Here is a 20,501-nt window from a genome sequence, read left to right as displayed (position 1 = left end):
GGCGGCCGGGCCTCCTCCACCTTCAAAGCCAGCATCTTCAGGTCTCTGCTTCTGACCCCCTGTGTCCCTCAGCGCACCCCCTTCCCTGACTGTGACCCTCCCGACCCCCTTTTACAAAGACCCTTGGGATTATATTGGGCCACGTGGATAATCCAGGAACTTCTCTCCCGCTCAGCATCCTTAACCAAGCCATGTCGGCAAGGTCCCTCCTGCCACGGAAGGTAGTGTATTCACAGGTTCCAAGGTTAGGACAAGGACATTTTTGGAGGGCCCTTATTCTGTCTACCAGATACCTCAATAAGCCATTACCAAACCCAGGAAATCGCCTGTGTGGGGTGTGGCCAGCACCTAGGGTTCATGAGGGTGATCTGTCTGGAACCCCCACCACTCAAGCAGCCCTCAGGAGCCCCGTCCCAGGGCCCCACACCCAGCACCAATGAACTGAAAGGGTCTTCATTTTGGCTTCAAAACCTAAGAGGGGATGAGGTAAGAGAATGACAGATCCTGGCAAGAAGACTTGGATAATTACTCCAGTTCAAGATGAGAGAGGGGGAGGGGGAGGGGGAGGGGAGGGGGAGGAGGAGGAGGGGAGGAGAAGTGCTTTTCATTTCACTGCCCTGACTATGTCAACTCCATGGGAAAAGTTTCCTGCCTGCACACATCTAAGGCCCTTGATGTTCTGAAATTTCCATCTCATTAATTTTTTTATTAAATTTACTCTTTTATTTTTATTGATTTCAGAGAGGGAGGGAGAGGGAGAGAGAGAAATATTGATGATGAGAAAGAATCACTGATCAGCTGCCTCCTGCACACCCCCTACTGGGGATTGAGTCCATAACCAGGGAATCGAACAGTAACCTCCGGGTTCATAGGTCAACGGTCAACCAATGAGCCATGCTGGCCGGGCTCACTGATTATTTTAAAAGAACCCAAATTAAGATGGTCTGCGGACGATCTCTGACTTGGGCAAGCACCTAAATCGCTATGTTAGGAGCCACTCTGAGCCACTCCCTCAGCAGGACCACGGCCACTGTCCTGGGCGAGGTAATGGAGGAGAGCACCTCGGACTCACTCCTGCTGCCCTGTCACCCATCACTCCTGTGCCAACGCTCATCAGGGTTAGGGCCCTTCCCAGCATGAGAAGGGGGAGTTTCTCCTCCTCCTTCTCTTCTACGGATCAGTGTTCTCCCAAGAGCCTCGCCCAGTGAGGGCACAAAGTAGGTGCCCAGGAAACATATGCACAAGCAGGTATATGCATAGCCTGTACGGGCATGTTCTATGTATGTAAGCCGTGGACTTAGAGGCTCCCCATGGTGGACATGAGGAGGCCTGTGCGTGTCTGCACCGCCCCAGAGCCAAGCGCGAACAAAGGAAGTGTTTCTCCATCTCTCACCATGGAGAGCAAGCGCCAAGCAGAATTTCAAGCCTCTGCGATTGCAAAACACCTAAAGCAGCAGCCAGAGGTCACGTCCAGGCATTAGGCTTCAGCTGGGATCTGGATAACTGAACCATCAAGCATCCATTCATTTTGCAAACTGTCCTACACCACCGCCTTCCCAGGGCCTGGCACACGGAGGGAGCAGAACCAATGTCTTGAATCCCAATGGAAACATCTGGGAGGATGGGGCCCATCTGGAACCAAAGCCAAGGGAACGGAGCAGGTAAGACTCTTAGGGTAAGAATTTAGCAGTATCGTTCCCCCTCAGCAGCTCAGTTCTCAGAGAGCTTAGGTGACTTGCCGATCAGACTAGCTGGGCCTCTACTCCCACTCTCTTCATACCGACTTCTATTCCGACTCGACACCCCAGCCAGCTTCTGGCTCCCCAGGGACCAGAGTTCCATCTGTCTCCCTGTGATCAACTCACTGTTGGGGACCTCATGTAATCTGTCCCCTCCCCCTGGGGACTATTTGTAGGATCTGATGAAGATCTAAGCCTGTGATGCGTTCCTAATAATGGAAAGCCAGGTAGATATTCATCCATTAAGCAAATCCTACTAATGGAATGCCAGGTAGTCATTCATTCATTAAACCAATATTTCCTGAGCACCGGCGGTCTGCTCCATGTAAGGGCAGAAACGCAGGCGTGAACACAGGCCAAGTCACAGCCCTCTCAGGTCTGACCGTGAAACAGTGTTACAAAAAGGCGGTGTCCTTGTGGTGGGTGGCTGGATGGAGTGCAGAAAAGGTGGCTGTGGCTCAGTGGCTGAGCGCCGACCTATGAACCAGGAGGTCATGGTTTGATTCCCACGCCCCGGTTGCGGGCTCAATCCTCAGGGGCGTGCAAAGGGCAGCCTATCAATGATTCTCTCTCATCATTGATGCTTCTGTCTCTCTCTCCCTCTCCCTTCCTCTCTGAGATCAATAAAAATATTTTTTAAAAAGAAAAGAAAAGATGGTGTCCCTATGGTGAATAAATGAATGAATGAATGAATACATGGATGGATAGATGAATGAACTGTAGAAAAGATGGTACCCCTTTGGTGGATGGATGGATGGATGGATGGACAGGATACATGGCCTGTTGGGAGGAGGGGTGGCCATACCACTCTTCACCCCCAGGTCACTGCTAGCTATTGGGGAATCCCTGCCTTCACTGATTCTCCTTTCGACACCCATGGGGCATGAGAAACAGACGGAATGAGCCCCCTTTTGCAGCCACTGCTGGCTTCCTCATTAAAGTCAAGGATTTGTGTTTACTCAGCGTCTATGAACACAGGAGCAAAAAAAGTGTTTAAGAGAAAGCAGATGAAATGTGGGTAAGGACCAGCTCATAAAATCAGGGGAAAGGCTGGGAGATTTTAGCTCCGATTAAACAAACGTGCAGAGAACTAGGGCACAGGAATGTGCCGCCGCGGGGTTTCCCGGGCACAGCGTAAGCCTGGACTTCCTGCAGAATTAATTGGTCCCCGGTGAGAGGTCCGCGGAGTTCCTCTGGACCACGCAGCTCATGGGGTCTTCCCTCCCGGCTCCTGCCATGAGGCCGTCACGTAGCTTCAAGGCTGCCTGAAGCCCTAGCCGGTTTGGCTCAGTGGATAGAGCATCAGTCCCGAGGACTGAAGGGTCCCGGGTTCGATTCTGGTCAAGGGCACATACCTTGGTGGCAGGCTCGAGACCCCCGGCCCTGGTCAGGGAGCATGCGGGAGGCAACCAAGCGATGTGTCTCTCTCACAAAGATGCTTCTCTCTTTCTCTCTCTGAAAATCAGTGGGGAAGAGTATCCTCGGGTGGGGATTAACAACAACAAAGAAAGACTGCACTTCAAAGTCCCGGGGACTTGGGGGTTAGTTGGGGACAGACAGCCTTTGGAGCAAGAAGACTGTGTGCTCGGATGAAAAGAGCCTCCCTAACGAAGGGTCAGAAACGGACACTTCTAGAACATTCACTGTCATCTCGCCTTGCAGGGCGGTCTCCTCATCGGGCCACTGCCCTAGATCCTGGCCAAGGTCCCCTCCAATGGCTGTTCCCTCAAACCACGCCCTTCCCCGGTCCAGGCAGGAAGGCGGAGTGTAGAGAAGTACCTCTCTTCTGAAATGCGGGCGGGAGTCTGGGCTGAACTGGAACATGAGTGGCAAAGACGGGGGCGAGGAGCCCCAAGGAACCCCCAGGAGTTCCCTGGAGAAGAATGACTTCCCAGAGATCAAAGCGGAAATGAGGGGTGACGCCCCGGGCCAGCCTTAATGGAACCCTAATGAACAGTTTCCACAGCGGAGGACGCAATGGGAGGGTGAGCCGTGAGCCCAGAGAGCAGCCGTGCCTTTGATGAGGCGCTGATGAAACCCCCATCACGGCTTCCATCTGGCTCCCCCGGCACCTTCACTGGCTCTGCACCATTTTCGAAGAAAATGATCCTGAATAGACATGATCCCCAGCCCCCACGCTGAGGCCGCCCTCCTTCCTCCCCCTCCCTCCTCGGAGAGGCAGCGCGTTCATGTCAGACAAGGCGGCAGCCTGGGCTCTCTGTCCCGGAGGCTTTCTCACCCGGGTCCACACTGGGCAGGTCCAGCGCTTTCTGCCCCTGAGGCCAAAGCCGTCTCCTCGGCCCGGGGCCCATCGCCCAAGGCTGAGGCCCAGTGAACATCAAAGAGCTCTCTGGAAACAGACTGGGTTTTCACACCAGAGTGGAGTCCATCCTGGGTCAACTCCCAGCCGGCCTGGATTCGCAGCCGTTCTACGCATGAGTGATCAAGAGCAAAACACACCCAAGGCCTGCTCCGAAGCTGACTCCATCCCCCTCACTCCTTGTAGTTCCTTGAATGCTGGACTACCTATTTTTTTTTTTTTTGCATATGCTGTTCCCTTTCTCTAAAATGCTGTTCCCAGCATTGGCCTTCAAATTCAGTTGAAACGGTCCCCTTCTCTATCAAGCCTTCACCGGCCCCTCCAGAGTCCAGCTCGACATGTCCTGAGTGCATGAGCCTGGCCGAGCCCGGCGCTCGGCTACACGCGCTGAGGAGAAACGTCCTAATCTGGCTGGACACCCTCCAGGCTAGGGTCTCCAATAACCTCTTGCTCCCAACACTATTTTTAAAACGTTACTGTGCAAGATTTAAGATGTATAGAAAGTATCTAAAGAATCATCAAACCGCCTCTTATCTCACCAGCCAGCTTAAGGAATAAAGTATAGTGGAATCCCAAGTCCCCTGGGTACCTCACCCCCACCCACCCCTCTCGCCCCAGTTCCCCAGGGGTAAGCAGTGCCATGCATTTCTTTATATTTTACTACAGCTGATTGTGCCCCCATAAAGAATGCATATCATTGTTTTGCGAATGTTAAAATTTTCATCACCTGAGCACTTGGCGTGTTAATACAACGGCTTGTTTTTATGTCCATCTCCTCCACAGTGCAGGCCCCTCGGCTTCCTGCAAAGGGCACCTAGCCCAGACCTGGGCACACGGCTCATGCTTAATGCACGCATGCAGGAAATGCAGGGCAAGCCCGGCTGCTGTGGCTCAGTGGTTGAGCATCATCCTATGAACCAGGAGGTCAAGGTTCAATCAATTCCTGGTCAGGGCACATGCCCAGGTTGCACGCTCAATCCCCTGTGGGGGGCGTGCAGGAGGCAGCCGACCCATGATTCTCTCTCATCATTGATGTTTCTATTTTTCTCTCTCTCCCTTCCTCTCTGAAATCAATAAAAATATTTGAGAGCCCTAACTGGTTTGACTCAGTGGATAGAGCGTCGGCCTGCAAACTGAAGGGTCCCAGGTCTGATTCCGGTCAAGGGCATGTACCTTGGTTGCGGGCACATCCCCAGTAGGGGGTGTGCAGGAGGCAGCTGATTGATGTTTCTCTCTCATCGATGTTTCTAATTCTCTATCCCTCTCCCTTCCTCTCTGTAAAAAATCAATAGAAAATATATTTTAAAAAAATATTTGAGAGAGACCTATTACCCAGGGCCTCACACACACCCAAGTGCATCCTCCCCACGCCTAAGGGATGCCTTGTAAGAACCTGGTTATTACTTAACAGAAGAGGAGTGAAAGGGGAGACCGGAAATACATAGGCACGCCGTTCACACAGCTTTGCCAGAAGGGAGGCTCAGAGAAGCCAAGGGACTTGCTGAAGGCAAATGGCAGGGCTGGTTACACACCGCAGGGGCGCGGCCCGTGGGTTCCCGCAGCCCCGGGAGCCGCTGACACCCACGCCCGCAGGTAATTAAAACCCCGAGCTGCCTCTTCCCAGCCCTGCTTCACACCCGCTGGGCCGCCAGCAAGGATTTGCTGAGCTGAGCTAATCTCGCTGGGAGGTGGTGATGCGGAGGATTAAATGAGATGATGTGCGCGGTGGGGGACCTCTCCCACCAGCAGCTTCTTGTTCCGCCTCTGACCCCGGAAACGGCGAGGGGGAGGCGGGGACCCTGCCTGACTCAGTTGGGTCGGCCCAGGACCCGCTGGGCCAGCAGCGGGAGGCTGGGTCCCTCCCTTCTCCCTCCAGACCCACAGGACGGCCCGATGTACACGTCGCTTCCTCTGGGGGCGCTCAGGAGCACACCGCCCAGACACCGGACAGGAGAGCAGATGGGGAGGGAATGGGGAAGGAGGGGGATTTTCTGGACATGCAATGAACGCCTGTTTGAGATGCCAAAAATGGGTTCCTCTTTCATATCTAATCATAGGGACACACATATACACATAGTCAAATTATGAATCTTGGCATCCGAAATAGCTTAAAATATGGCAATTTCCATTTTCCACCCAAAGCAGAAAATGAATTCATACCCTTATTCATCAAAGGTACGCTTGGCGCCCACGCACCCCGGGGCCTTTCAGGATTCTGTGCCTCTTGAACATGTGGCTCAGGAGTGTTGAGCCCAAACCTCTCCAAACAGTAGGCAAAGGGGAGGAGTGAGCAAAGACCTCCGCAGAAAGCGACCTTTTATTTTTATTTTTAAATACATTTTTATTGATGTCAGAGAGGAAGGGAGAGGGAGTGAGAGAGAAACATCAGTGATGAGAGAGAATCACTGAAGGGCTGCCTCCTGCACGCCCCACACTGGGGATCGAGCCCGCAACCCAGGCATGTGCCCTGACCTCCTAGTTCATAGGTCGATGCTCAACCACTGAGCCACACCGGCAGGGCCAAAGCGACATTTTCAATACCATACAGGCTGTGTGGAGCCTGGTGCTCCCTTGACGGTCAGAGCTCAGCCACCCACCCAGGCAGAATCGTCTGCACCCATTTCTCTCTGCCCCTTGCGACCCAGCACAGAGCGCAGGCAGAGGGAGATTGTGCCTCCGCTCCATGGAGGTCAAGCGTAGGAGCGGGGAGACCCGAGTGCTGTGGACATGAGGTTACCTGTCTCCCCTGGGAACACACAAGACAGCAGCTCACCACTGACCCGGAAGCCCCCCTCTGCTCGGACCCTTACCTAGACAACGCCACCCAAACAGAAAACTACTATGCTTGCCATGGCTACCAGTCCGTAGCTGTCACTCACCCTACCTTCCCCCAGAATAACGTCCATAGGACCTGAAGAGAGCTGCCGGTATTGGGGTCCCTCTGGATGCCCTTCGCCCCATCAGCTTCTAACCAGGAGGGAGTGTTTGATTCTGGAAGAGGCACGTGACCTCCCTCAACCTCAGCGTGTGTAATAATGTCTTCTCATAGGCCCAGCAGGGTCTGATCCCTGACAGCTATTGTATTTAAGAATTGCTAACAAAAATAAAAATAAAAAATAAGAATAGCTAGCTCTCTCTCCTGTGGCCTTGGGGCCGGCCTGGTAGCATGTGTTGGTAAGTCTGGTCTGTTCCTTTGCAGGCCATTTACGAAGGGATCTAAACGCTGGTTTCTTCCTTCCCCTGGGAACAGTGGAGTTCTAGGTTTCTCAGAGGAGACGGGAGCCGAGCAGAGAAGAGGGGACGGGAGTGAAGTGTCAGAACCGCATTATAGAAAACGTGTCAGAGAGAGAAAGGAAGAGAGAGCCGGCGGCGCTCGCGTCTCCCCGCCGCCACCTCGACACCATTTTCGTGTATGTGTGTTTCCTTCCAAGCTTTTCCCTAAAAATGACTGCTTTTCTCGGCTCCCTCCCAGCCTCCTCGGCCCTCGCACTGAGTGACTGCAGTATAACCGGTGCAAGAATTCAGTTACTGTCAGACACTTCGGTGGTTTCCGATTTCTTTTGTTACTGTGAAGATCTTTTTAAAAAATCTATTTTTATTGATGTCAGAGAGGGAAGGGAGAGAGAGAGAGAAACATCAATGATGAGAGAGCATCATGGATGAGCTGCCTCCTGCACGCCCCTCCCTGGAGATCAAGCCTGCAACCCGGGCATGTGCCCTGACCGGGAATCGAACCGTGACCTCCCGGTTCATAGGTCAATGCTCAACCACTGAGCCACGCCAGCCGGGCATATTGTGAAGATCTTGGTGCCACACTGTGTCCAAATTGTCTGTCGCTTCCTCAGGGAAGGTTCCCAGAAACGGGCTCTCTGGGCTCTTGGCATGAATTGGACGGCTGCTCTTTGGAGGACCCCAAGGAGCTGCAGGTGCCTGCGGGGTGACACCTTTCCCAGGCGCCAGGCAGTGAGCACAGCAGCCCCCGCTGGGTTTTCTCCGGCGCCGGCGGCGCTAAGGGAACATTCCTGACTCTGCACATCAGCGTTTCCCAGTCTCCCTGACGGAGGGGCCGCTCCATAACGCACAGGGGGCCAGCTCCCTGCGGGCGAAGATGCCCGGCCCCCTGCCCCCACCGCCGGTTAATAGGATCAGAACAAAAGATCGGGTTTCCTTTCTTTCAGGGCTAAGCGTCCAAGGTCTTGGGACAAAGATGTTTATGTGGAGAGAAGCATTTTCCAACCACACTCCAGTCACGATCACAGGGACAGGCGCCTGGGGGGGGGGGGGGGGGACACTCTGAAGGCCAGACCTTGTTGATTCCGCATTTGCTTCTGCGAAGGTCAGGCCAGAAGTATGCAAATGTCTTTCTACACTTCCCCTGCCTTTCACCAGTTTCACCACCGAAACTAGACGTTGAGAAAGCGCGCGCTTAGGAAAGAGCTGGTCCCCTGGAGGCAGGGCCTCAGGGAGGTGGGTCACCTCCAAAGGCTGGGTCCCCCCTAACCCCCCTGTGGGCCCAGGAGCCCCTTTCAGATCAACCCCAGAAAGGGGCACCTCCCAGAGGCTCAAGGACAGGCATAAAGGTTCGAAATAAATCTAGAAGCTCTTGGGACCAGAGAGACTGCTTTTACTCAAAAACAGTGAGTCAGACCTCGCTAGGCCAAGGGCGGCTGCGCCCTTCCTGTCCGCTGGGTCTCCCCCGCCCCAACCCCCCGCAAAACCCCCTCCAAAGTAATCACACTCAGGAGGGGAGACCCCAGAAATCACTACAGCACACGTGTCCTATTTGTCACCTGCCACTGGGATGGGACGACTGCGCACTCTGAAGAGATCCCCGACGTGCCGCCACGTACAATGCAATGCCGTCGCCCGCTCCTGGCCCCTCAGTCTTCCAACAAGTGGCCCAGGCGACCTTTCCAACTCCTGTGTGACTCTGGGCGACGCACACCACCCCTCTGGGCCTCTGCTGGCTGCCTCAACAGGTACCCACCTTGGACGAGAATCAGCTCCCCAAGTGGGATTCCTAGAAGGGGTGACACTGTGTGGAGATACTGACCACCTCAGCACTCGGGGGGCGGGGCCCCCAGATCAGCCCCCTCCAGCTGGAAGACGCTTCCCCTTTACCACTGATCCTCCAGCCCACGCCCTCCAAACTCCCTCTCCCGTGCGGGCCCACGGGAGAAAGAGGCGGGAAGGTGGGACTGGGCGATTCTCAATGTCCCTCCCGTCCTAGACCCACCGCCCAGAGTCAGAAGGAGATGGTCCACAGGCCAAGGACGTCTGTCCTGGTGGCTTCTCTAGGTGGGTTCCAGGCACAGGTACCCCTGCGTCAGCATCACGTGAGGGCACTGGCCAGCATGGCGGATTCTTGCCCCTCCCACCCAGAAAGCTGAGCAGGAATACCGGGAAGAGGGAACACGGGCACAGAATATTCTGGCAAGTTCAGATACTGCACATGGGAGGAACGCTGCTAGCTGAGCTATCACTCCTGCATCGACCTTATTTTCTCAAGTCTATAGGGACCCTTATCCACGCACGGGGATGCTGCTTTCAACATCAGTCTCCCCAAAGCATGAACCCACGGCACCCCTCTCTCCTCCATATCTTTCCTTGTGAGGGTACAGAGTAACGCGCAGGGTGCCACCCGTCCCAACACCAAATGCATCGAGGTATATTCATAGCGTGAGTCAGTTTCACACACTGACTTTACCAAAAAACGCTCCACTCAAACTAGCCCAAGTAAGCGACTTGCAAGAGTAACGTACAAAGCCTGAACCTCCCTGGCTGACCAGCTTGCGAAGGCGGCTGGCAATGCCGGTGGCTCAGACGCCCACCCAGAAAGCCAGCCCCTCTTCCAGCTGCAGCCAGGGCACCCCCAGCTGCTCTTCGGTGGCACATGCTCTCTGGCGATTTTCCCAGCTCTGAGTTTCCTCCTCAGCTTCCTCACCTGTAAGAAGGGGATAGGGTTACCTGCCTCACAGACGTCTTGTGAAGGCAAGAACTAAGACATACAGTCCTGGCTGGTGGGTCAGGGCACATGCCTGGGGTTGCAGGCTCGATCCCAGGCAGGGGGCGTGCAGGAGGCAGCCAATCAATGTTTGGCTCTCACATCGATATTCCTCTCTCTCTCCTTCTCCCTTCCTTTCTCTCCAAAAGTCAATTTAAAAATCTTAAAAAAAAAAAAATATATATATATATATATACACACACACACACACACACACACACACACACACACACAAAGTAAACATTGCCCATACTCAATAAGGAAAACTTGTTATTTTTATAGGGAAGACCAACAAAAATACCCCAAATCACAAAACCCCACAACATGATGTTTATGGGAGCTGCGTTATTAGGGAGGCTTCGGTCTGGGCTGAAAATGCCTGTGCAAAGGGTCGGACATGCAGCCTCACTCACAGTTCCTGCTCCTCCTGCATCCACCGGCTGCTCTGTCCTCTGGTGTCCAGCAAGCTCCCTGCCATCTCCAGTCCTCGTCAGAGGGTGTCTCCCATTCCTGAGTGACGAGGAAGGGCTGGGCGGGGCTGGGCTTGACTTAGCCCAGGGAAACAAATCCAAGTCCTTCCTCCCCTAAGCTGCTCAGGCCCTTAAGGACTGGTGTTGGGTAGCAGTGGGACTCAGTAGTCATTCCCCACCTGGACCCACCACATCGTAGTACAAATAATAGGGCCTCGCACATAATAGGGATTCAATTACTGTTGCTGACAAGCAGGGTGGGCCTGATTCCTCCACAATGAACTGAACTCTCGACAGCCAGGAAGGCATGTTCAGAAATGACTGGAAGAGACCACTAAGTGCTCACGCGCAGGACTCTTTGATCTGTAAGTGCCTCACGGTCCCTGGGGCCCCGGGAGCTCAGAGCAGTACCCAAAACCAGAGTTCAGAGCAGACATTTTAGGATGTTATTGCCCGAGTTTCACTTCCACATTGACTTCTGAATTCTACTTCAACTCTGGTTTTGAGCAAAGCTGGGGCCAGTGCACAGAGCTGCCTGTCTTCAGGCTCCTCTCCTAAGTCCCAGCCCCCGGGGCTGCAGGGACCCGGGGACTCCAGTTACTGGGCCCCTAGAAGATCCCAGCCCTAAGCCAGGCACATTCAGACATTTCCTAAGTCAAGAGCCACAACAAGACACAAAACAGGTACCCGGATGCCATTTGCAAAAGACTCCCCAGTTAGGGAGCCAGATGTGAACAGAGACATACCTGGCCCCAAGGCCCATGGTTCTTCACCCCACCACAGTCCCCTTTCAGAGGAGAACCCCAGAGGAGCCAGCCCCAGGGTTCAGGTTTGCAGAAAGCCACACAGTTTGAAATTATCTTAAAGAAATACCTACCCTGCCATCAAGTTCATACCCCATTTCTCTGCCGGAAGGATAGCCCTGGCCCAAAATTAGCACTGGACAATCGGTCCTCGCCCACCTGTGACTATGCCTTGGGGGAGGGGATATATTTTTGGAGAGTTTTTGCCAGGGGCTGTGCTAGGAGCTTTCACGCATACTACCTCACCTAGTCCTCCAAACCTCCGAGAGGCAGGTGAGATCAGCCCAGTTTTACCCGTGACAGTTCTGGCTCATCCAGGTGCCATGATTTGAGTCCAAGGTCACACAGTCACGGAGGGGCAGGGCTAGGGTCCCTCAGCACCTCAGTGCAACAGTGTCTGCTGGACGAGCATTGAGTTTAAATTCTGAAGAGAGCCCCTGGCCAGCCAGAGACTCTCTGAAACAGATGAGTCAAGGGTGGAGCGTTCTTCCCCTGGCGGCCCTGCCTCTTCCCATCCTTAACTCCTGGGCAGGACTGCACCTCACTGTCCTCCCCCCTTCTTCTTCTTCTTCTTCTTCTTCTTCTTCTTTTAAATATATTTTTATTGATTCCAGAGAGGAAAGGAGAGGGAGAGAGAGATAGAAACATTAACGATGAGAGAATCATTGATCAGCTGCCTCCTGCACGCCGCCTACTGGGGATCGGGCCTACAACCTGGGCATGTGCCCTTGACTGGAATGGAGCCCAGGACTCTTTAGTCCACAGGCAGATGTTCTATCCACTGAGCAAACCGGCCAGGGCTGCCCTGCCCCTTCTTGTCCGAGGGCGCTGGTGGGGAGAGGAGGCCCTTAGTCTCTGACATGGTGTCTCTCTTATCCCGCGTTGGGCCTCTTTTTTCTCCGTGGCTTTAAGGGCTTAGGCTCCTGCCAAAGGAAGGGCAGGGGCAGGGGGATCGTTTGTGCTGGGGAAGGAAGTCCAGCCCCAGCATCCCCTCGGCCGCAGAGCCTCATGGGCAGACACCATGGAGCCCTGAGGACGCCTGGCTTGGAGCCAGAAGACCTGGGTTCCAGTCCTGACTCAGCTTCTTGGGCAAGATGCTTCCCCCTCTGGGTCCCAGTTCTCTCATCGGGTAAATTAAAAACACTGGATGCCTGCCCGGCCGGCGTGGCTCAGTGGTTGAGCGTCGACCTCTGAACCAGGAGGTCACGGTTCAATTCCAGGTCAGGGCACATGCCTAGATTGCCGGCTCGATCCCCAGTGTGGGGCGTGCAGAAGACAACCGATCAATGATGCTCTCTCATCACTGATGTTTCTCTCTCTCTCTTCCTCTCCCTTCCTCTCTGAAATCAATAAAAGTGTATTTAAAACTAAAATAAAATAATAATACTGGATGCCTACAACCTGAAATGGTGAGCACAAGGTCCCACTTAGTCCGTCCAGACACAATCACGTGGGAGGCCCGGCAGGCTCACGCTCTCCCCTTTCTTGCCCGCCGGCTCCTCCCCACCTCGAGCTCCGGGAGAGGCCTGCGGGGCTAAGGAAGCGGCGCTGGCAGACCAGGGAGGCGCTCCTCTCTACGCCCTCCGGGTTCTCCCGCAGCCTGAGGCTCCATCTTCCCGTCATGCGTGTCTTGGATATGTCTGCCTCCTCCACTAACTGAGCCACCAGCTACCTCAGGAACCTCCGGTGTCATATTCGGATCTGGATCCTCAGTGTCCGTCCGGGTCCCGAATGAAGGACGGGAGTGGGGACCGCCCAGCTCCCCCTACTCAGAGGGTGGTCCACGCACCAGAGCGTGGGAAGAGCGCAAACGCCATCACGTGGAAAAGGGTTAGAAATGCAGGAACTCGGCCCACCCCGGGCCTCTGATTCAGAGTCCGAAAGGGGATCCCCGAGATTTAGGGGACGGTACACTCCAGTGTGGGAAGCACTGCTCCAAACTCCCTCCCCCACATCCCTCACACTGAGTAACCCAAAAGCCTTCCAGCGCCCTGGCCGGGTTGCTAAATGGTTAGAGCATCGTCCCATACGCCCAAAGGTCGCAGGTTCGATTCCCAGTCAGAGCCGGTGCAGGAGGCAACAGATGGATGTTTCTCTCTCACACTGATGTTCCTCTCTTCCTCTCGCTCTAAAAATTAATAGAACATGGCCTTGGGTAAGAACTTAAAAAAAAAAGCCCCCCACTTCTGGGCCATCGTAGGGCTCAGGAACCTTCCAGAAGCCTGCCACTGACCCACAAGCAGGATCTGAAAGGTGTGGCCCCGGGTGATTCCTGGCACGGGTGACCCCCTGGCCTTCTGAGTCTCAAGGGGGCCCAGACAGCTTTCAAAAATGTCACCTTGCAACCAACGTCAGTTTCCACCTTGGTTCTGTGGGTTTGGCTGCCCTCGCCTCCCCGCCCTCCAGCCCCCACACACGAGGGACTGCACAGCGGCCAACCCCGACAGCAGAGACGAACAGCCCGCCCCACCTGCACCCCTGGGCCTGCGGCCGCGCTCAGAGCCGCCCCTCCCTCACTCTCCACCCTCCACATCCCTTCCTCGGGGAAAGAAAAGGAACCTTTCCAAAACCCAGTTTCGGCTTTTTAATAAACCCTGCCATTCCTCTGATGGTTTCAGACGATCTTCAATATTTATAAAAATCACTCTCAGCAACGCTTCATTAAACAAATGTCCTCGCCGACTTGGATATTTATGTGTTCCTGAGCGCCACGGCTCCTCCCCTGCAGCAGATGGCAGCTAGGAAGTCTTTGAAGAGGAGGGGAGAGAGATCAATGGGAGAGAGCGTGGACTCGGGGCGCCCCGGGGACTCCACCTGATGAGCTCTGTGCCAGGATCTCTCCGTCCCAGGAATGCTGCCCTGGGACCAGCAGCCAGCAGTAGGTTTGGGAAAGCTCGGAGGCCGGAACTGGAGTCTGGGACGAAGCTGACAGCCACGGGCTCGACTCCCAGAGGGGACTGGAGCCCTGTAGGTGGAAGGACAGCCTGGCCGGCGTTGCTCAGTGGTTGAGCATCCACCTATGAACCAGGAGATCCGGGTTCGATTCCCAGTCAGAGAATATGCCCAGGTTGCAGATTCAATCCCCAGGAGGGGGCGTGCAGGGGGCAGCTGATCAATGATTCCTTCTCATCATTGATGTTTCTCTCTCCCTCTTCCTTCCTCTCTGAAATCAATAAAGATATAAAATTTTTTTAAAAGAATAAAAACATTTTTTAAAGGTGGAGGGACAGGACAATGGGACTGGGGTAGGGACCAGAAGAGCCCAGAGGGTAGGAGAAAAGTCACCAACATTTGCCCTGACTGGTTTGGCTCAGTGGATAGAGCATTGGCCTGTGGACTGAGGGGTCCCGGGTTCGATTCTGGTCAAGGGCATGTACCTTGGTTGCGGGCACGTCCCCAGTGGGGGGTGTGCAGGAGGCAGCTGATGGATGTTTCTAACTCTCTATCCCTCTCCCTTCCTCTCTGTACAAAAAAAAATCAATAAAATATATATTTTTAAAAAGTCACCAACATTTGCTGAACACCTACTATGTGCCATGCACTGGGCTGGGCGGATCTCCATCCTACCTCTGGGTTGCTCTTCACTGAACCCTTGCAGGTGGAGATTATTCGTCCTCATCTGAGAGGTGAGAGGCCCTGAGAGAGAGCATCTTGCCCAAGGTCACAGAGCAAGGAAGTAGCAGAACCAGGATGGGGAACCCAGGCAGTCTGGCCCCCAAGTCCACATGCATGCTGCCTCTAGAGGTAGAAGCGGATAGAGGAAAATAAGATGGACCTTAACCTCATGTGTCCTTGGCTAAAAAATCGTCTTCCTCCCAACCTGCTGAGGCCAATCACCCCTTCCTTTTAAGACTGCCAGACTTGCCAAGCCAGCGTGGCTCAGTGGTTGAGGACCTATGAACCAGGAGGTCACAGTTCAATTCCCAGTCAGGGCACATGCCCAGGTTGTGGGCTGGATCCCCAGTGTGGGGCCTGCAGAAGGCAGCCGATCAGTGATTTTTTTCTCTCATCATTGATGTTTCTATCTCCCTCTCCCTTCCTCTCCGAAATCAATAAAAATATATTATTTTTAAAAAAAGACTGTCAGACTTCACTGCCGAAGTTCTTTTTCTTTTTTTATTTGTATTTATTGATTTAGAGAGAGAAAGAGAGGAAGGGGGAGGGGAGAGAGAAACATGGATTTGTTGTTGCACTTATTTATGCATTCACTGGTTTGTTTCCTGTATGTGCCCCAACCGGGGATCGAACCCGCTGAGCCCAGCCAGGGCCAACTGCCAAAACTCTACGGAAGCGACAGAAACTTTGTCCATGCGAGAACCTGGGGGCGTCAGGCCTCAGCTGGAAGGAGTCGCTGTGAATGTGAGAAGATGTGACGCGAGTGTCAGACACATAAAGAGCTGACTTTATGAAAGAGAGGAAAAGGGACCCGTTACCCTCAGAAATGGATGAGGAACAGGATCGCAATGACTCCTTCTTCTTCATCAGGCCTTTAGCACTGTCCCCACCCCAAAGGAACAAGAAAAAGAATAACATTGCCCCCCAACCCCCACTCCATTTACTTCCCCGGAGAAGGTCCAGTTCAAGTTTACGGAGGGAGGGGTGGTTCTGGCCTTGGCAATGCTTGGGCTCTAGTTGAGGAAACGGCGAAAATTACTCTTTTTTGTTGTTGTTGTTAATCCTCACCTTAGAGAGAGTGGAAGGGAGAGGGAGGGATAGAAAAAGAAGCATCAATGTGAGAGAGACACATTGATTGGTTGCCTCCCACAGAGGCCCCGGAAGGCGGGATGGGGGGGGGGGGGGGGCCTGGGATCAAGCCTGCAACCAAGGTAAGTGCTCTTGACTGGAATCGAACCCAGGACCCTTCAGTCTGTGGGCCGATGCTCTCTCCAAGAGTCAAATCGGCTAGGGTGCAATAATTACTCTTGATGATAATAATAGTCATGATGACGATAACCATTTATGGGGGCCTGTGCTGAGGGCCTCACTCACTCTATCCCAATGAGCAAAACCACCCCAGGATCCATCGTCCCATCTCTTACAAGGAAACCAGTGAGAAGGCAGTGGGGTGAGGTGGGGAGTACTTTGCCTGTGTACAGGGGAGGGGACAGGGGCTATGAGGGGATGGTGACCTGCTTAAGGCTTCCTGGCCAGCCTTACCATCTAAAGTGTAACAGTTTTAAATCTGACTTCTGTCCAACACAGCGCTGCCTCCACGATGCTCGCAGGAAGACGGTTGCGCGGAAGATGGCCGAGTCCCAGACGGCGAAGCCACAGGCAATCAAGGAGACAGGGGAAATGCCGAAACTGAGGCCGCAGCTCCTGGCTCCCGCATCCCCCAGGGGTCCCTCCTGTCACAGCGCTGGACCCTGAGGTAAGAGCTGGCAGAGACTGGGATTGCACAAGGGGGAATCTAGACGCACTTGGGAGGAACCGCCAGAGAACAATGTCAAGGTCACCTACAGGCCAGTGCGCTGACCTTGGGGTGGAGACAGAATGTACCTCCACGGAGAGCAATGGGGAAACCAACCCTCTTTTGTTCGTTCTGCCAGAAACCACGTACCGCGTGTCCAGCCTATGCCAGACAGCCTGCCAGGCGCCAGGAAACACAGAGGCCATTCAGGTGGTGGCAAAGCCCATAGGAATCTGCCCCCTACTGGCTGAGGGTCCTGGGCCAAACCCTGCCCTCTCTCTGTCTCAGCAAAGGAGAATAAGGCAGGTAACCATGGCCACGCCATATATATATAAACTATTGGTATCAGAGAGGAAGGGAGAAGGAGAGAGAGAAAGAAACATCAATGATGAGAGAATTATGGATCAGCTGCCTCCTGCACGCCCCACACTGGGGATGGAGCCCGCAACCCGGGCATGTGCCCTGACCGGGAATCGAACCGTGACCTCCTGATGCATAGTCGACGCTCAGCCACGGAGCCACACCGGCCGGGCACCACGCCACAGCTTAAAAACGATTCTGCACTTGCTCCAGCCGCAGCTGGCCGGGGAGAGGGGCCGGCCGTTGCCTCTCAACACGAGTGGCCCTCAGGCTCAGCTCCTGCCCTCCAGAGGTGACAAACACACAGCTGGGGACCCCAAAGGGACACAGAAGCCTCTGGGAGCCGAGAAAGAAAGGACGGCTGTCGGAAAAAGCGAAATTCCTTGAAGACCTTCCCAAGTGAAGGCAGAAAGGCATGCCGGGCCTTTATCTGAGGGCCATTCCAGGAGCCGCTGTGCATGAAGGCACCCTAACCTCCCGCAGCCCATACACTCTGCCCCTCCCAAGGATCTAGAAAATGCAAATTACAATGTGCCTTGCCCCCTTCCCCCTCCCCTCCCCCCTCCCCCCTCGCAGGAAGAAAGCCCAGGCCAGCTGACCACTTCTGCATGCCCCACCAAGGGAAAAAACCCACCTCGCCCAGCTTCCTCCACATTTACAGGAACCCCTGGGCCTGGGAACGGAGCCCGGCTGTCAGCCCTGGCGGCCCGCCTCAGCCTCGGCCGGGGCCAGGCATCTGGCCCTGGCCATCAAAACGATGCTTCCCTGTCATTTCCACCCAATGCCATCTCCCAAGGAGGGGGGAGGCTGGAAGTCAGTGTAAGCTCCTTTTCGCAAGGAGTCTCTATCTTCTCAAGGCAATCCTCCGTGGGCAGGGAGGGGCCAGGACACAGACTCCAGGTGGCAAAACGTGGCTCTCCAGGGATTGTGGGATGGAGATGACAGAGCGAGGAAGACAAAATATGTGGAACCACACCCACTCACCTCTCGAAATTCACATCCACTTATTCATCTCACAAATATCTGTGGGGAACCTCCCATGTGCCCCAGGCACCCCTGCATGGCGGTGGGGAGGCAGAAATGAACAGTGCCTGAGGATACTTTCCCTGACTGCGCCCCTCCTGGACAGGAAGTCCATGCTCACTTTCTCTAGAGCTAACTCCAGGCAACAGATGGGGCGCCTGAGGCTCAGAGAGGGCAAGCGACTTGCCCAAGGCCACACAGCTATTCAGTGGCAGAACCAGGAATTAAACCAGAGGTGCAAGGTCCACCTGACACTCCTCATAGCACCTTCCCTCAATCCCTCCCCCGCGGGCTCCATTTCTTGCAACCGGGTGGGGATCCAAGACCGCCCCCTAGGGCTCTCGCCAGGGAAGTCCTCGGTTCCTCTTCCCTCCCACCCCAACACAGGACACAGGTTCGAGACCCAGGGTGCGTGTTCAAGCCCCAGAAGAGCCCTGCAGGCTACCAGGGCAGCCCCCGTTGGCTGACAGTGAACTTCCATTTAAAAATAAAGATAATGACAAGATAAAGGGCAAAGAGGAAGTGCTCCTTAAACAAGGCGGGGGTTCACCCCAGGAGGAAGTCTTGAGGCCAATGGAGACTCTGTTCGCCCCTCTAGTTCCTCAATTCTAAGTGACTGGCCTTGCAAGCCCCCGATGGAAGTTCACTAGGGTGCTGACCTGCGCCCGGGGTCAGAGCCTGCGCCCTCACCTGGCTAGCAAGGGGGAGTGGGGGGCGGGGACAGCCAGCCGGAGCCCCCTCCATCCCCGCGCGGAACTCCGCCGCGCGCTCCCCGCAGCTGGATGGATCCGGCGGCGGCCCCGGCGTGCGCCCCTCGCGTCCTCCCGCCCCTGCCCAGCCCAGGAGCATCCTCCCCGTGCCCCCCGCGGGCCCTCACCCCTGCGGCGCCCGGCGCGGCCCGGCTCGCACCCCCGCCCCCTCTTCCCGCACCCAGCGCGCGCGCGCCCTGCACCCCGCGCCCTCGCCGGTACCCAGCGGCTCCAGGGGCGCGCGCGGAGGGCGCGGGCGGCGGCGCCGCGGGGCCGGGGCCACGTACCTGGTGCGGGCGGGCGGCGAGGGGAGCGCGGCGCGGCGCTGGGGCGCGGGAGCCTCCGGACTCGGTGCCGCCGCCGCCGTTTCCGGGTTGGCGGGTCGCACGTCACCGCCACAGGTTTGCGAGCGGCCCCGCCGCGGCGGCAGCAGCAGCAGCAGCAGCGGCCCGGGCGGGTGCCAGGCGAGAAATCGCTATAAAAGGAAGCGACGCGGCGAGGAGGAAGAGGAAACGCTGTTTACCTTCGCGGAGCCCCGCCGCCGGCGCTCGCACAAAAGGAGGACGCCCGCCCAGGCGCCTCCCCCCGCGCCCGGTCCCCGCGCATCGGGCCCCGCGTCAGCGCGCGCGGCGCCCGGGGACCGCCCCGCGCAGGCCCCCACCCCAAAACCCGGCGGCGGGGATGGGGGTGATGCGGCTCCGATCGGCTCGGGCGCCCCCCGAGCACGGGCGCTGTGGCCTGGGGCTGGGGTGACCTTGGGCGAGTCACAGCCGGCGAGCCCGCGGCGGCGTGGGCTTCGCGGGGGGCCCGCCGCCCTCCTGGCGCGGAGGAGGACACCCCAGCTCTGGGAGGCGCAGAGAGGGCCCAAGGTCACAGCGTGCCGGGCAGGGCGCCAGCTCGAACCCGAGTCCCCTGACCTTCGGGCCAGCACGTTCCGTGCCAGAGTCCGCATCCCCCCCACCTGCGCGCTGGGAATGATGGTGACCCGTGTCCAGCCCGCCTCGCAGCGGGTCAGTGAGAGCGTGTGCATCCAAAACATTCCCCTCCCCGGACATTTACAGAGGGCCTACTAAGTGCCGGCGGTTCCAGGCCCTGGGGGCACAGCGGGAGCCTAAACAGGTCCCTGGGGAGGGGGGGGGGGACGAGGTGAGGGGGCAGCAATAACAGTGGAGGTGCTTAGTGCTAGGAGGAAATAGAGCTGGACCGGGGAGGGGGTGTCTGTGCTCTCCGAAGGGGCTCCCCCAGGACTTTTAGTCCAGAGAGTCCCAGACAACAAGCTCCTCGCTATAATGACAGCTTCCGGTATAATGGGGACCCCATCTTCCCCGGTGTCTGTAACGGCAACGATGGCACTTTCCCCCACCTAACGGGACCCGCCTAGGCCCTAGCCTAGGGGATGGGGACTTCCCTCGGCCTCGCTCCCCAGCACTCAAGCCCATCCGATCACTGTCTCGAAATTCAACCAAAATTTCCCAGGAATATAGACAATGTTCTTCAAAACACCTTTCCACTGACCTCCATCCAGCAGGGCAGAGTTCCGGGAAAAGCTTTCCCTCTGCACCTTCCACACCAGCTCTCCTGCTGTGCCCAGGGAGGGTCCGGGAGTGGTTGGGATGTGCCAGG

The 20,501-nt window shown here is 55.9% G+C and overlaps 1 protein-coding gene across 3 annotated transcripts in view; it reads right to left on the bottom strand.

Annotated features, from left to right (window-relative positions):
• Positions 1 to 19,495, bottom strand: part of CYRIB (CYFIP related Rac1 interactor B) — a 112,757-nt gene extending 93,262 nt beyond the window's left edge. The window contains exon 1 of one of the 3 annotated variants that reach the window (XM_079796221.1): positions 19,166 to 19,495. The gene's annotated coding sequence lies outside the window, so the exon portion shown is untranslated. The remainder of the gene's footprint in view (positions 1 to 19,165) is intronic. The other 2 variants (XM_079796222.1, XM_079796219.1) reach the window with 2 other exon arrangements.
• Between the last annotated feature and the right edge of the window lie 1,006 nt (positions 19,496 to 20,501).

The sequence above is a fragment of the Cnephaeus nilssonii genome (assembly GCF_951640355.1).
Source record: "Cnephaeus nilssonii genome assembly, chromosome: 18".
Classification (NCBI taxonomy): Eukaryota; Metazoa; Chordata; class Mammalia; order Chiroptera; family Vespertilionidae; genus Cnephaeus; species Cnephaeus nilssonii.
Note: the sequence above shows the minus strand (reverse complement) of the source record. Positions and strands in the feature narration are given on the sequence as shown.